Source organism: Mobula birostris, chromosome 2 (assembly GCF_030028105.1).
Source record: "Mobula birostris isolate sMobBir1 chromosome 2, sMobBir1.hap1, whole genome shotgun sequence".
NCBI lineage: Eukaryota > Metazoa > Chordata > Chondrichthyes > Myliobatiformes > Myliobatidae > Mobula > Mobula birostris.
The window spans coordinates 91,831,080-91,839,942 of NC_092371.1; positions in this window are offsets into that span (position 1 = coordinate 91,831,080).

An 8,863-nucleotide genomic window follows, 5' to 3' on the forward strand; every position below is an offset into this window, starting at 1 on the left:
ATGTAGCCTCAAAATTTCACCTTTAAATGACCTCCATTTCTCTATTACATCCTTCCCATAAAACAAATTGTCCCAATCCACTCCTTCTAAGTTGTTTTGCATCTCCTCAAAGTTAGCCATTCTCCAATCAAAAATCTCAACCCTGGGTCCAGTCCTATCCTTCTCCATAATTATATCGAAACTAATGGCATTGTGATCACTGGACCCGAAGTGCACCCCAGCACATACTCCATCACCTGCCCTATCTCATTCCCTAACAGGAGATCCAACACTGCCCCTTCTCTAGTTGGTACCTCTATGTGTCGCTGCAAAAAACTGTCCTGCACACATTTTACAAACTCCAAACTATCCAGCCCTTTTACAGAATGGGCTTCCCAGTCTATGTGTGGAAAATTAAAATCTCCCACAATCACAACCTTGTGCTTACTACAAATATCTGCTATCCCCTTACAGATTTGCTCCTCCAATTCTCGCTCCCCATTAGGTGGTCTATAATACACCCCTGTAAATGTTACTACAACTTTCTCATTCCTCAATTCCACCCAAATAGCCTCTTTAGACGAGCCTTCTAATCTATCCTGCCAAAGCACTGCTGTAATATTTTCTCTGTCAAGCAATGCAACACCTCCCCCTCTTACCCCTCCGATTCTATCACACCTGAGGCAACGAAATCCAGGAATATTTAGTTGCCAATCACACCCCTCCGGCAACCATGTTTCACTAATAGCTACAACATTATATTTCCAGGTATCAATCCATGCTCTAAGCCCATCCACCTTTCTTACGATGCTCCTAGCATTAAAATAGATGCATTTAAGAAACCCTCCAGCTCTTACTCACTGTGTATTGCTAATAGTGCAAACAACTTTATTATCTTTTTCTTCCTTCTCCCCTACATCTTCGGCCTGAGTGCTCCCCTTCTCTGTCACCTGCCTATCCTCCCTCACACATTGTCTACTAGCTTCCTCTATTTGTGAACTAATCTCCTCTCTCCTAGTCTCTTCAATTTGATTCCCACCCCCCAACCATTCTAGTTTAAAGTCTCCCCAGAAGCCTTTGAAAATCTCCCTGCCAGGATATTGGTCCCCCCTAGGATTCAAGTGCAACCTGTCCTTTTTGTACAGATCACATTGTATAAAAGCAAGGAGATAATTCTGAGATTTTATAAGACACTAGTCAGGCTGCAATTGCAGTGTTGTCGATAGTTTTGGGCCCCATATCTCTGAAAGAATGTGTTGTCATTGGAGAATGTCCAGAGGAGTTTCACAAGGATGATTCTGGGAATGAAGGGGTTAACATGAGGAGCATTTGGCAGCTTTTGGCCTGTACTCATTGGAATTTAGAAGAATATGTGTGTGTGTTGGGTGGGCGGGGGGGGGGGAGATTCTCATTGAAACCTACCAAATGTTGAAAGGTGTAATTATGATGGATGTGTTGAGGATGTTTCCTATGGTGAGATGTCCAGAATTAGAGAGCACAGCCTCAAAATTGAGGGGCAACCTTTTAGAACAGAGGTAAGGATTACTTGCTTTTATTCAGAAAGTAGTGATTTTGTGGGACGCCCTGCCACAGACTGTGGTGGAGGCCAAGTCCTTGGGTATACTTAAGGCAGAAATTGATAGTTTCCTGATCGGTCAGGGCATCAAAGGATATGGAGAGGAGGCGGGTGTATGGGGTTGCGTGCGATCTGGAATCAGCCACGATGCAATGACGGAGCAGACTCGGTGGAATGAATGGCCTAATTTTACTCCTATGTCTTTGGGCCTTATGGTCTTATGGTCCACATGGACTTCAGCAAGGCATGTTCCAAGGATCTAAAGGGTGGCGTAGATTTTATGACTGTTGTGGTGTTGCATGCCTTGAATTGTGCATAAAAGTTGCTTCGAGCCTCAGAGCATACACTTGACAACAAATGTACTTTGACTATGGAATGCAGTAGAGGCTGTTATTTACAGGGCGAACATGAGCCAACAAAATTAAAGAATCGTCGCACAGTCTCTCAAACCTGTTTAATACGTTCATTACTAATGTAATTGAGAACTCAGGTATGCATTCTGATCTCCCATGGTAATATTTCATCTCTTTGCCGATGAATAATATAGCCATCTTTTAATCTACTCAAATACCTCCTCCTCTACTCTTTGAAGAAGCAAGTCACACCACCCTACCTCCATTTCTAGATCAGAATCAAAATCAGAATAAGCTTTTTTACCACTGACATATATGTCGAGAACTCTACTGTTCTGCAGTAGCATTACAGTCCAAACACAAAAAATATACTATAAATAACACAGATAAATAAACAGTGCAAAAATAAATAGATGCGTGGTAATGGGAATTCAATGGTTGGAGAAGCAGACAGGAGATTCTGAGATATAAAAAAGAAACAGGAATGGCAGATCACAGATCAGGATTTATTGGCAAAGGCAAATTAAAATAAGACAGGAGCAATGCAGAGCAACTGTTGTTGGAGTGGGGATTTGAGGCTTTAGCTCTTTGAGGCTTCAGTGAGGAGAGCCTTGAGTGAGAGAAAGCAAGAAGCTACAGTTAGATTTTTTTCAAGTTTTTTTTGTACCCTTCTTTCTAATTGCAGAGGTAACCTCTTTAACCCCACCTGACTCCCGTTGTCTAGGGCGAATAGCCGTCGACCCCCGCCGAACAGTGCAAACGTTTGGTGCGGATACAGTGTGAGACCCCCAAATATCAGCAGCGACACCAATATCAAACAATAGACAAAGTGCGAGTAAGGAAATATACTTTATAGCAATTCGTAATGATGGGTTAGTGGAAACAACTAAAAGAAAAGGTGCCAAATAAGTAAATTTATTAGTCTTGTGCACATACTATTTTAATATGTTGGAGCTCACGCCTCCGATTCCATCCACAACATCCTTCCGAGACTTCGGCCTCCATCCGAACCGCCGAGGTCCGGTATCTGCCACCCTGGAACCGCGGTCCGTTCCCGCGCGTCCGTCCTCTCCGCTCACCTCCCGAAAAGCCCTCAATCCTCAGCTCAGCACACACATATAAGATCGCATAACATGACTTTCATTGGCTAGCAAATGAATACAATTTTTATTATCACTAATTATAACCCAAACATGCTGCCACAGAGAACCCCTTACTCAGCAGTTAACAGTACGAGATGCCATTTTATTTTAACACTTCAGAGAAGCCATTTTGTAATAAGCAATTAACAGGTAACAGTTCATCTAATATTACTGAGAACCCTACATTCTCCCCCCACCGAATTAAGTCACGCCCTCATGACGTTCAAATAATTTGCCATCCCTTCCTGCAGAACATACAGCCCAATCCATGTACAGAAAGCAGTGACATAACTCCCCAAAACAGTAGAGATCACACCCTGTTCCCCGGGTGCTGCATAGGCCAACCTCTTAGGGGGATTCTGACTTCTCTGAGACCTACGTAACCCCTCTTCTAACTCTTCCGCCTCGAACACTACAGGGGACACTTTGAAACTACAAGCCAATCCCTCCCCCGAGCAGTCACCCATGCCCCACTGCACCTCAGAACCCTCTATCTCTGGTTCAGGGCCTACATGCTCTCCTTCAGCACCCTGCAGTACCACAGACTGCCCCTCATTAGCCCCTCTTACCCCATCTAACCTAGTGGGGGAAAGGCCAGGAGGCTCTTCCTCCATCACGGGAGCATCAGCGAACGGCAGAGGTACCAACTATCCCAGTCATCATCCTCTGAGTCAGTATCCCTCACAGGGGCTGGGCCTGGGTCCGTCTCTCCCAGGGTAGGCACGTCCTCCACCCTGCGGGGACGCAGAGTCCTGGTACTGGGTGCAGCCGCCTCGTCAGGCTTCCGCTCTACCTGTACATCTTGCCCCAGGGAAACAGGTGATTCTTATGGAGAATCTTAACAGGCCCCTTTCCATCCTCGGGCTGCACCCAGAAAACCAGTAGGTTTGGCACCTGACTCTCCACCACATAGGGCGTGCGATAAGCCAATTTGTGTTTTCCAGGTAATCCCAGATTCCTGATGAGGACTCAGTCTCCTGGTAGGAGTTGAGAGAACTTTACTTTCTGGTCATACCTCCTCTTATTTCCCCGATTCTGCTGCCACCTCCCCGGCCAACTTGTAAGCCCTTTTGAGCTCTTTCTTCATATCAAGTAAGGCTTCGGCGGCACCTCACCCATATCAGTCCTGAAACGAAGGTCAATGGACAACCTTGCCTCGCGTTCAAACATAAGATAATAGGGCGAGTAACCAGTAGCTTCGTTGCATGTACAGTTGTAACAGTGAAGTAGATGCCCAATATGTCGACTCCAACGATTCTTTTTACTGATCTCTAGAGTCCCGAGCATGTCTAGCAGTGTCCAATTAAATCTTTCCGGCTGGGGATCACCCTGCGGATGATAGGGCATGGTCCTCTATTTCTCAACCCCCAGCATGCCCTGTAACTCATAGATGAGTTTGCTCTCAAAGTCTCGTCCCTAGTTACTATGTATCTGCCGAGGAAGGTCATAGTGCACAAAATACTTCTCCCATAGCACTTTCACCACTGTAGTCACCCTCTGATCCTTGGTAGGAAAAGCTTGAGCAGACCTGGTGTAGTGGTCCGTGATGACCAAGACATTCGCCGTGTTGCTGGCATCGAGTTCTATGGCCAAGAAATCCATACACACCAGGTCCAAAGGCCCCGCACTCTGCAAGTGAGACAAAGGGGCAGCCTACCCCGGCAGCGTCTTCCGCCGTATGCAACGAATGCAGGAGTTGCAGTACTCTTCAACCCCCACCCTCATTCGGGGCCAGTAAAACTGATCCTTGAGCAATCCATAGGTCTTTTCCACCCCCAAATGTCCAGAGTCATCATGGAGGGACTTCAACACAACCTTCCGATACTTCTTCGGCAGGACTAGCTGCTAACACTGAGGTCGGTCCGGGGGTGACGTTACCCAGTATAACATTTCGTTCTTCAACCTCAACCGAAGCCATTCCCTCAGTAACAGACACTGAACTGTGCTTAGCCTTCCCTGTCCATGTTACATCCCCCTCTTCCACGGCGTGCCAGACAGGGCCAATGTCCAGGTCATTTTGCTGAGCAGCAGCCACTTCCCCAGGGCTTAACCCTGGCAGCTGTGTGGTCTTCAGAGCAGTTATGTCACAGTACACTAAGGGCAGGGGGTCATCGGTGTCAGGGTTTTCATTGCTCAATCTGACCTCTCCTTCTCCTCAGCCTGCACAATGGTAGCAAACTGGCACATTGCTTTCACCCCGGATGCAGTGTGACGGGGTTCTGAATTACCCCTATAGACTGTGTTCAATTACCCCTATGAACTGTGCTTGATTACCCCTATGAACTGTGCTTTGGAAAAAAGAGAGAGAGAGAGAGAGAGAGAGTAATTTAACACCGACATGTTGTTTTGAAAAGAGAGAGAGAGACAAAGATTGCTCACATGTTGTTTATATTTTCTTCAAGGACACTGCCTGCTGGCATTTCTTACACAGAGAAGGGAAGGAGGAGTTATTTGAATGACAGTTGGTGCTCAGCACGGGAAGATAAAATAGGAGGTCAGATGATGGACCTCAGACACATGTTTTGGACACTGAATGAGCTTTGTTGTGCCTGCAGAAAAAGTGGGTTTTTGGTGGATCGATTGGGCAGATCGATCAGTTGGCTCTGTGGTGAAAAGAAAAGGAATTGATCAGTGGGGAGTTGTCCACCCCTGCCTGGGTGGTAGCTCCACCACAGAAAACCGGTCCCCTTTGTTGTGGTCACAGTCGGTGACTTTTAAAGGATTTTGGAAGACAACGAGAAGATCGATGGCATCAGCTCACCTAAAGACTCAAATCTCTCCCTCTCTCTCCATCACTACTCAACTCAATACCATGCACTGAACTGAATGATACTCATCATCATAAGACTGTATCTTTTTACCCCTAGACTTGAAGAAGCTTGGTTTTTCATATATATTTCCATGCTACTGCTATACTTACTTACATATATATAATCATTGCTAACCTGTTTGATTTATCTACATTTATATTACTGTAATGCTTAGTTACTAATAAATATTATTAGTTAATAGGAATACTGGACTCCAAAGTGTTTTCCATCTCTGCTGGTTCGTTATTCCCGTCACGGGGTACGCTCACGGTCTGGGGCCTCGGCCAGGTGGTCACCGCCTCGATCTTAGCTGGGTCTGTAGCTACTTCAAACCGTGAGACGTTGTGTCCAACATAGCCAACAGACGTCTGGCAGAACTGGCACTTGTCCAGGGAAAGTTTTAAGCCTTCCTGCTTCAGCCGGTTGAGCACCTTCAATAGTTTCACTTCGTGTTCTTTCAAGGTGGATCCAAATACTATGATGTCATCCAAATATACTAGCACTTCGAGCAGGTTCATATCCCCCACTGTCTTCTCCGTGACCCTCTGGATGGGAACCAGAGTGCCAGAGCTGACAGTGTGGCTGGGGTGAAAATAAATGATGTTGAAAGTTTAAGCAAATCCGCTGATAGAAAGGTTGTGAGTGGTGGTAAAAATCTTCTGAGGTGTATATATTTCAATGGTAGGAGTATTGCGGGGAAGGCGGATGAGTTGAGGGTGTGGATTGACACGTGGAATTATGATGTTGTAGCAATTAGTGAAACTTGGCTACAGGAGGGGCAGGACTGGCAGCTTAATATTCCAGGGTTCCGATGTTTCAGATGTGATCGAAGCAGAGGAATGAAAGGTGGGGGAGTAGCATTGCTTGTTAGGGAAAATATTACAGCAGTGCTCAGGCAGGACAGATTAGAGGGCTTGTCTACTGAGTCCTTATGGGTGGAGCTGAGAAACAGGAAAGGTATGGCCACATTAGTGGGATTGTATTACAGACCACCCAATAGTCAACGAGACTTGGAAGAGCAAATCTGCAGAGAGATAGCAGGCAACTGCAGGAAACATAAAGTTGTGGTGGTAGGGGATTTTAATTTTCCATACATTGATTGGGACTCCCATACTGTTAGGGGTCTAGATAGTTTAGAGTTTGTAAAATGTGTTCAGGAAAGTTTTCTAAATCAATATATAGAGGGACCAACTAGAGGGGATGCAATATTGGATCTCCTGTTAGGTAACGAATTAGGGCAAGTGACAGAAGTCTGTGTAGGGGAGCACTTTGGTTCCAGTGATCATAACACCATTAGTTTCAATTTGATCATGGACAAGGATAGATCTGGAAACAACAGGAATTCTGCAGATGCTGGAAATTCAAGCAACACACATCAAAGTTGCTGGTGAACGCAGCAGGCCAGGCAGCATCTGTAGGAAGAGGTGCAGTCGACGTTTCATGGCCGAGACCCTTCGTCAGGACTAACAGAAAGAAGAGTGAGTAAGGGATTTGAAAGTTGGAGGGGGAGGGGGAGATCCAAAATGATAGGAGAAGACAGGAGGGGGAGGGATGGAGCCAAGAGCTGGACAGGTGATTGGCAAAAGGGGATACGAGAGGATCATGGGACAGGAGGTCCGGGAAGAAAGACGGGGGGGGGGGGACCCAGAGATGGGCAAGAGGTATATTCAGAGGGACAGAGGGAGAAAAAGGAGAGTGAGAGAAAGAATGTGTGCGTAAAAATGAGTAACAGATGGGATACGAGGGGGAGGTGGGGCCTTAGTGGAAGTTAGAGAAGTCGATGTTCATGCCATCAGGTTGGAGGCTACCCAGACGGAATATAAGGTGTTGTTCCTCCAACCTGAGTGTGGCTTCATCTTTACAGTAAAGGAGGCCGTGGATGGACATGTCAGAATGGGAATGGGATATGGAATTAAAATGTGTGGCCACTGGGAGATCCTGCTTTCTCTGGCGGACAGAGCGTAGATGTTCAGCAAAGCGGTCTCCCAGTCTGCGTCGGGTCTCGCCAATATATAAAAGGCCACATCGGGAGCACCGGACGCAGTATATCACTCCAGTCGACTCACAGGTGAAGTTTTGCCTCACCTGGAAGGACTGTTTGGGGCCCTGAATGGTGGTAAGGGAGGAAGTGTAAGGGCATGTGGAGCACTTGTTCCGCTTACACTGATAAGTGCCAGGAGGGAGATCAGTGGGGAGGGATGGGGCGAACGAATGGACAAGGGAGTTGTGTAGGGAGCGATCCCTGCGGAATGCAGAGAGAGGGGGGGAGGGAAAGATGTGCTTAGTGGTGGGATCCCGTTGGAGGTGCAACTCGGGTCGCACCAGCACCCCAGCCGGGAATCTCGACTCCCCCTTGAGATCTTCCAGGGTGTCCACTAAAAGGGCTTCACCCTCAGGCACTCCCGGGAATCTAGGGATCCCCACCACTCTCGCTACTTCATCACCCTGGGCTTCGACTGGGCACACCACACAGTGCCTCATTCACACGCCACGTCCAGCCCAGGGCGACCCCACGCTTCCTCAAAAGCAGCTCGGAACACTGGGTGCACTGACAGGTTCTCCAAGAAGTCTTCACCCACCTTCTCCTTACAGGCTCCCAGGAGTCTCCGTACAATAGGGGTGTTGGTCCCCACCAGTACTGACACACCCCTGGTCTCACCGGGGTCTGGGCAAACCAGTAAAGTGGCCTCATGAGCCTCAGACACCCCCACCTCAGCTTCCAGTGTTACGTACCCCGTAACTGGGTTGCCAAACCAGCAGAAATGGAACACGTGTTGGAGTCTGTGATTACAAGGAACTAATGAAGTTTTATTAAGGAAATAAGTAATACAGTACACTAATCGCAAGGATATAAATGTAACAGGTTAGCAATGATAGTATACACATATACACAGAAATAGGGTAATAGGAATCAACCAAGCTCTATTGCAGTCTAGGGGTAAAATGATCAGTCTTAAGTGAAGCAGAGTTCAGTTCAGTCTAGTGCAGTTCGAAGTAATCGCT